General features: G+C 34.5%; 1 long non-coding RNA gene across 1 annotated transcript in view; it reads left to right on the forward strand.

Annotated features, from left to right (window-relative positions):
- LOC138161244 (uncharacterized) overlaps positions 1 to 7,848 on the forward strand; it is a 196,559-nt gene extending 188,711 nt beyond the window's left edge. The window contains exon 3 of the long non-coding RNA XR_011168312.1: positions 7,719 to 7,848. This is a non-coding gene — a long non-coding RNA (uncharacterized lncRNA). The remainder of the gene's footprint in view (positions 1 to 7,718) is intronic.
- The last annotated feature ends 950 nt before the right edge of the window (positions 7,849 to 8,798 follow it).

Genomic DNA, 8,798 nt, shown 5'->3' on the forward strand with positions numbered 1-8,798 from the left:
ACACACACACACACACACACACACACACACACCCCTCCAGTAGTTGACAGTAGGATAAAATTCTTTTATGAAGTTGGCAGCAGCTATAATGTTCCAAGATCTGAGAACTGAGAGTTATGAAAGGTTTGTGCTCTTTCATTTGAATGTAATATTGTTTATGATGGGTAAATGTAGTCAAAATGAATCTTTGGAAATTTAGTTTTGTGTATTAGGGCATCATGAAAGTTTAAGTACATAAAAGAAAGTGAGTAATATTGTCTTATAAAAATTCATCCTCGAATTGGGTCAAGGAGGGGCTATGGTGAGAAGCCTAAGACTTCTCTTGTGAAGGTCTTTCAGGTGGGGGCTCATTTTCCGTATGGCCTGCAGGTATGATGTCTTGCCTCAGGCAGTGTTGTTGCTCTCAAGTATTCAGAGGCCCTGAAACAAATCATTCAATTCCTTTCCAGAACTACATGCATAGGTGATAATCCGGGGGAGCCTGAGAGTTCCAGTCCCTTTATTATTAATATCTGGCATGCAATATTTCATTCAGAAAATATCAATTTTAGTTCCTTGGGCCCTCTACAAGTAACTAAAATAAATTCTATAATAAGTGGCAAATCATCCCTTGCTCCTTTCAATATTCACTGTGATATCATTAATCAGCACCAAACTCCTGATAATAAATCTTGATGATCCTGAGAATGTGAAAATGCTTTATTCGTTGCTTGTCCAGGGTCCTGTGTGGCGCATTCTTTGTTGAAAACAACTAGGAGGTTCAAGGGAAGCAGCTTAAATTTCAATCAGCTTTTCAATGATTTTAATTTTGAGAAATGCACAAGTACCTGGGGAATTCATTAAAAACTGTGAAAATTGCTTTGTCATTTGTCTATTTTCCCTTCCAGAAAAACAGAACTCTATGATGATTTTGAACCTGTGCTCTAAAGTTATTTGGTTTCACAATCTACATGCATATATCTCCGTATTCACAGTTTTACAGTTTTTATTTTATTTCCAAAAGAGGAAAAGAGCAGATTTCTTTTTCATGTCCATTTGTTTCACTTGGTCATGGGGGCATTATCCATCTATGTTTAATGGACAATGATATACCTTATTTATTTGTGTCTTAAAAGGGAAATGGAAGGGAAAAGGGAAGACAAAGGAGACCTTTAGAATATTGAAAACCAAATAACTGACCACAAATCTATAATGTCTTGTGTTGTGTAAAATGTCATGTGAAAAAAAAAGCAACATGAGCCCCAAGAAGGGAAGCAGAACATTTCACCCATACATCAGCAGAAGTGAGTGTAGAAAATTCTCTAGAAATCAATATTTGATTATTCTGTTTAGCCTGGGGTTAATAAATAACCGTGGACTTATGCAATAGATTTGTGTCTGCCTTTTCTTGACACCACTTGGGGTTTTGTTGACAAAGGTAGTGGAGTGATTTGCTGTTTCCTTCTCCAGTTCATTGTACAGATAAGGAAACTGAAGCAAACAGGATGAGGTGACTTTCCCAGGGTCATGCAGCTAATAAGTATCAGGTCAAATTTGAACTCAGGAGTGAGTGTATTATATATATATATGAGGGGGCAATAGGTGTTTCAGGGACTCTAATCAATGACCAGTCCAATCAGGGACTCCAATCCCTGCTATGCTCAGTCTGGAATGAATTCACAAGGTCCAAGCAATCTTTAAAGTCAGGATTGTAAAAGTTTATTGTTACGCTTTACAGTGGGCAAGAGTTCTTAGGGAACGTGCAAACTTAAAGAAGTCATAGGTATAGTTTTTAAGGACTCACAGTAGTAAATCAGATGTCAATTATGCTAACTAGGTGAGTAAGGGTGGGATTAGGGAGGAATTAAGGAGTGGTCAGTGCTTAAAGGAACATGCACTTTTATTATCAACTGCCCAGGCGTATTGCCCATAATTCATTGGGAAATAGCCCAACGGGAGGGGGCTGCATGGAGGGATGGTTTTAGGCTTGAAACATCACTAAGTCAGCTAGTGGTCAGGGCTGAATGAGAAGTGCCTAGTCTGCCACCCATCAGTGTCGTGTTTGACAAGATGGATTTTGGGAACCAAGGATAACTGAGACTCAGTATGTGTATAATTGGCTAAGGAGTTAACTTACAGATAGTGCATTGAAGGATTCATAGGTGTAGCTTGTTATTGTTCCAAGCAGAAATAAACAGTTCATGAATTGTTGCTGGGCAGAGTGCTGGCAGGGGGAAGAGGCAGAGTTAATTCTCTGAGGCTGAGGTGGGGATGTGATTTTACAAACTGGTTTTACAAATTGATTTTACAAACTGATGTTAGACATCCCAAGCACCCCATCATATGTGTCTTTGTAAAGATTCCTTATTGCCAACTTTTACTGCTTCCATTCACCACCCACACTTCACATTTGGTTTTCATCCCCACCAGCACGATGAAATTGCTCTTCTAACCATCAAGTTTTATGCACTTTCTTAACCTTCCTTTACTTCTCAGCAACATGGATACTTTTTAAGTACTCATTCCTCCCATACAAGGCTTAAACGGAACATTCTGTCCATTTGACTGAATTATGCTATTGCAGTGGCTTGAACATTTTTGACATTCTTACTATAGTATGATTTTGTGGCTTCAAAGTGTTTTTCAGGTGATGCTTAATGAATAAAGATAATAGTCTTTCATACTAGATTAATGTGTGTTCTGGGGGGTAACATTTTTTTGTGCCAATGGGGAGTATTATACCTAATATAATGGTTCAAATTGCTTCAGTTGAATTCAGCATAAGGGCTTTACTTTTCTAAGTGGGGTCAGATTGAGATTAGTTCTATTTATTCAAAACAAGTGATCCCATGTGCATGGTTTAAAATGTTTTTTTCTTTCCTCTGTCAGACCATTAAGACAGAATATGAACTTATCACACTGATAAACAGTAAAGTTGCCTGACTGATGGGCATCTTTAGTGTCTCTCTCTCCATTCATTTCTTCCCCTCTGTCTGTACAAATCTTTGGCTCTCCAGTTCTAAATAACAACAAACCCCAAGTTCCCTCAACACTTTTATTCATCTGAGCCACTATTCCATCTCTTACCTACCTTTCACAACCAGACTTCCATAGGCTAATAGATAGGCAGATAGTGCCTGTCTTTCTCTACCACTGATTCATACCTTGTTTAAAAATTTAGGTGTTTGTTTTCTTTTTTATTATTATGAATCTGAAAACATAAGCATGTCCTTAGACAAAGAACATTAAAAAGAAGATTTTATATGAGATTATGGATATCCACTACATCCATTTAAAATAATCATACGTGTATGCATGTATTAGATATTTATGTATATATCAAATTGAACATAGTAGCTACATTATTGTCCTGCTTGTTTGTTTCTTCTTTTGAATTTTCTTCTGCTCTCTTTTGTTTATTTAAAAAATGTTAATGTTAATCTTGTCTTGTTTCACTCTGTATAATTAGGTATTGTTTTACATTTAATTTTTTTCAATTATATGTAAATAAAAAATTTTAGCATTCATTTTAAAAAAAAATCTGGAGTACTAAATTATCTCCCTCCAGGCTGTCCTTTCAGAGAAGACAAGCAATTTGATATTGATTACACATATCAAATCATGTAAATCATTTCCTGATAGGTCATGTTGCAGAAGAAAACACGGACCAAAGAAACCAAGATGAAGTAAAAAATTATGCTTCATTCTGCATTTAATCTCTATTATTTCTTTCTCTAGGGGTGGATAGCATTTTTCATCATAAGACTTTCAGAATTGTCTTATTGTATTGATGAGAATAGCTAAGTCTTTCACAGTTTATTTTCATACATACAGTTTGAGATATGGTACAGACTAGGGCATTCTCCTTTACATTTTTTCCCATCAATTACCTTGATATTCTGATCATTTTGTTCTTCCAGATTAATTTTGTCATTTTTATAACTCTATACAATAATGTTTTGATAGTTTGGAATGGTATTGAATAAGAAAAATAATTTAGGTAGAACTGTCATTTTCATTGTATTGGCTTGTTCTAATCACAAGCAATTAATATTTCTCCAGTTGTTCAAATATAACTTTATTTGTGTGAAAAGTGTTTTGTAATTGTATTCAAATAGTTCCTGGGTTTGTCTTGGCAGGTAGAATCCAAAGTATTTTACATTGTCTTCAGTTCTTTTAAATGAAATTTCTCTTTCTACTTCTTCCTGCTGAATTTTATTGGTAATATATAGAAATGCTGATCATTTATGTGTTTTTATTTCATTTCCTGCAACTTTGCTGAAATTGATAATTATTGCAACTAGTTTTTTAGTTGATTCTCTAGGATTGCCTAATTATACAGTCATATTGTCTGCAAAATAATTCTATTCATTGCCTATTTTGATTTCTCCAACTTTTTTTTCTTGCCTTATTGCTATAGTTAGCATTTCTAAAACAAGATTGAATAATGGTGGTGATAATGGACATCCTTGATTCACCCCTGACCTTATTGGGAAGGCCTCTAGCTTATGTTCATTACAGATAATGTTAGCTGATGGTTTTAGATAGATACTACTTATCATTTTAGGGAAAGCTCCATTTATTCCTCTGCTTTTTGTGTTTTTAGTAAGAACGATTGTTGTATTTTGTCAGAAGCTTGTTCTGCATCTATTGAGATAATCATATGGCTTTTGTTGGTTTTATGATTGACATGATCAATTATGCTAATAGTTTTTCTAATATTGAACTAGCCCAGCATTCCTGGTATAAATTCTATCCATTCAGTACAAGATTCATACAGTATATGATCTTTATGAAATTTTGCTGTGATCTCCTAGTTTGTATTTGATTTAAAAACTTTTGCATCAGTATTCTTAAGGTTTAACTATTATAAATACCCAAATTAGCTACAAAAGACATATGAAGGAAAACAATATCTGCATCCAAAGAAAGAACTGATAAACTGATGTATAGCACGACTTTACATGTGTATATATTTTTCTGTCTAATGGTAGCTATCTCTAGGGCAGAGTGGGAGAGGGAGTAAAAAAAGAAAAAACAGAATTTAAAATGATAACTTTATTATACATTTAAATATAGCAAGTTGTCCATAATTAATTTGCAGTTTCATGTTTAATTGTCATTTTAAAAATTCTACTATGTTATGGAAATCTTTGTTTTGTTTAAAAATTTAAAAAATATAATAAATTATTCTTTAGGGAAATTCTTTGATATTATTCTTTCTTTGTTTCTGCTCTTCCTGGTTTAGGTAGCAAAATCAAATTTGTGTTCTAAAAAGAATTTGGTAGGACTTTTTCTTTACCTATTTTTTCAAATACTTTATATAATATTGGAATTAATTTTTCTTTTACTGTTTAATAGGATTCACTTTAAAATCCATCTGATCCTAGAGATTTTTTTCTTAGCAACTCATATATGGCTTGTTCAATTTCTTTTTCTAAGATAACATTATTTAAATATTTTTTACTCTTCTGGGCAATTTATATTTTCACAAATATTGATCTTTTTAACTTAGATTGTTAGATTATTGAGACATAAGTAGGCAAAATAACTTCTAATAATTGCTTTAATTTCATCTTCATTGGTGGTAAAAATAACTTTTTTCATTTTTGATACTGGTAATTTGGTTTGCTTCTTGTTTTTTTTTTCCTTTTAATAAAATTAACCAATGGTTTGTCTATTTTATTGTTTTTCATAACACCAACTCTCACTTTCATTTATTAGTTCAATGATTTTCTTACTTTCAATTTTATTATTCTCCCTTTTGATTTTCAGGATTTCCAATTGGGTATTTAATTGGGGAGGGGGTATTAATTTTTTTTCTAGGTTTTTTTTTAGTTGCATTGATCCACTCCTTATTTTTTTGATATAAGCAGTTAGAGATACGAATTTTCCCCTAAGTACTGCTTTGACTGCATTCCACAAATTTTGGTATATTGTCACATAATCATCATTCTCTTTAATGAAATTACGAATTGTTTCTCTTATCTGTTCTTTGACCCACTCATTCTTTAGAATTAGATTATTTAGTTTCCAATTAATTTTTAACCTATCTTTCCACAAACCTTTATTGAATGTAATTTTTAATACAGTATGGTCTTAAAAGGTGCATTTGATATTTCTGTTTTTCTGCATTTGGTTGTGAGGGTTTTATGCCCTAAACAGGGCTTCTTAAACTGTTTTCCACTTGTGACCCCTTTTCCCCTTTTGGAAGCAGCAGCAGGAGCAGCAGCATTATTTGGCATTGTGTGGCCTGAAGGCATGTGCAGTGTAAAGTGTAGATGCTCTGTGTTCAGAATCAAGGCTGCAGTGAGTGAAGTTGTATGGAGTAACATGGGCAAGTTATTCCAGAAACACATTGGATTCATTATGTTTGATTTTTAATAAATTTTTTGGTCATTGCTCATTTCGAAACTTTTACTGTTGCCAAATATTTCGTGACTCTATGGGGACATGACCCACATTTTAAGAAGTGTTGCATAGGCAGTCTAATACTTGGTAAATTTTTGTGTAGCCCATGTACACATTGGAAAAGGTATGCTTCTTTGTATTCCCATTCAATTTTTTTCCCCAGAGGTTTACCATATATAACTTAAAAAAATTCAATTCACCTCCTTAATTTCTTGTTTATTTTATTGTTAGATTTATCCAGTTCTGAGAGGGGAAAGAGGAGGTCTATCACTAGTATAGTTTTACTCTATTTAATCCCAGAACTCATTTAACTTTTGCATTAAGGAACTGGATGCCATGCCATTTGGTGTGTGTGTGTGTGTGTATGTATGTATTGGTATATATATGTATTGATATTGCTTCATTTTCTATGGTACCTTTTAGCAAGATATAATTTCCTTTATTACCTTTTAAAATTAGGTCTATCTTTGCTTTTTCTTTGCTTGAAATCATGATTGCTCTGTTTTTTTTAAACTTGGCTGAAGTATAATAGATTCTTCTCCAGAATTTTTATTTTAACTCTCTATGTGTCTCTCTATTTCAAGTGTGTTTCTTCTCATCAGCCTATTTTGTGGATTCTGTTCTTTAATTCATTGTGTTACCTACTTCTGTTTTATGAGTGAATTCGTCCCTTTCACATTCAGTTATAATTCAATGTGTATTTTCCTCCATCTTGTTTTTCCTAAGTTTATCATTGTCTTACTCTTTTCACTCTCTTCTCAAAAGTCAGTTTTGCTTCTTTCCACTACTTTCCTTAATCTGTCCTTCCCTCTGTCAACCTCCCTCCCTTCCTCTCATTTCCTTCTCCTCCTACTTGCCTTCTGGGTAGAATAGATTTCTATACCCAATTGAGTATATATGGTTTAAGCAATACCCACCTCCCTTCCACATTCCCTGCTATTTGAAACGGCTCTTTCTTTTGTGCCTCTTTTATGTGAGATAATTTTTCTTCCCTTATTCCCCTTCTTCTAGTTCATCCTTCTTTCTCACCCCTTAATTTTATTTTAAAAATTCATCCTCTCAAGTCAACTTTCACCCATGCCATCTGATAATATTGTTGTCTTTTGTTCTCAAAGGCGACCAATATGACATCACTATATTTGAGTCAAGGTAAATTGACAAAAGTCAATTTGTGTTTCTGACTGTAGCTGATCAGACCAATATGAGCTTAGAAGATTCTACTATAGTTTGGGCACAAATCGTTCTTATAAACATTTGGAGTGGAGATGTCTCTAAATTTGTGCATCTCACATTTCTGTCTCACTAGTGCAATTTTGCTTCACTCATAGAGCACAGTGCTTTTCTTGATGCGGGCAAGACATGCTGGGCAGTCCCTTGCCAGAGTCTTCCAGGTCTTGAAATCAATTCTAAAGTTCTTCAGAGAGACCTTGAGGGTGTCCTTCTATCAGTTCTTCAGACCACTATGTGAGTACCTGCCTTCGTGACTTCTCTATAAAATAGTCTTTTAGGCAAATGTATATTTGGCATTTAAACAATGTTGTCAGACCATAGGAGTTGCACCCTCTGTAGTGGAGTCTGAATGCTTGGTAGTTTAGCTGGAGAAAGAACCTCAGTGTCCAGTACTTTATCATTCCAGATGATCTTAAGAGTTTTCCCAAGGTAATTGAAATAGAAGCAATTTAATTTCCTGACATGGCACTGGTATACTGTCCAGGTTTCACAGGCATACAACATTGAGGTCAGCACAATGGCTCTGTAGACTTTCATTTTAGTAGGTAACCTAATACCTCTTCCATCTCAGTCTCCCAAACAATGAGCTAGCTCTGGCATTGTATGTATCAACTTCATAATTTATATGTGCTTCCCTGGAAAGTATTGCCAAGTTAAGTGAACTTACCCACAGTTTTCAAAACCTCTCCATCTGCTGTAACCAATGGTTTAAGGTATGAATGATGTGGTGCTGGCTGGTGGAGAGCCTCTGTTTTTTTTTTTTTTTTTTGATGTTCTTAGGCCAAAATTAGCACAAGCATCAGACTGACTCATACCTTATTGCATTTCAGTTTCAGAAGCTGTGTTGAGTGCATAATCATCTGTGAACAAAAAAATCATGAATCAACTCTTCATCTTTGATAGCCTTTTTAAATTAAATAATTTATCATCATTGTGGTAGCTGGCTAGGGTTTGGGGTATGTGCAGGGAAGATTATTTCCTCTGGTGTAAGTCCTGCCAAGCCCTTTTCAGGGCTGCATTCTACCTTTGGTATCTACCTGATTCACCTACCTTTCACCTGTGGCTCCAAAAAGCTGTAACTTATGAAGCAGCCACATCCAGGTAAATTGTTTCAGCAGATGGGCTAAACCAGGTTGAGGATAACCAAGGGGTTTCAAACCCATTGGTGAGTTGTGGGA

This window comes from Petaurus breviceps, unplaced genomic scaffold, assembly GCF_028583685.1.
Source record: "Petaurus breviceps papuanus isolate PSGF00001 unplaced genomic scaffold, PetGlider_PUasm1.0 184, whole genome shotgun sequence".
Classification (NCBI taxonomy): Eukaryota; Metazoa; Chordata; class Mammalia; order Diprotodontia; family Petauridae; genus Petaurus; species Petaurus breviceps.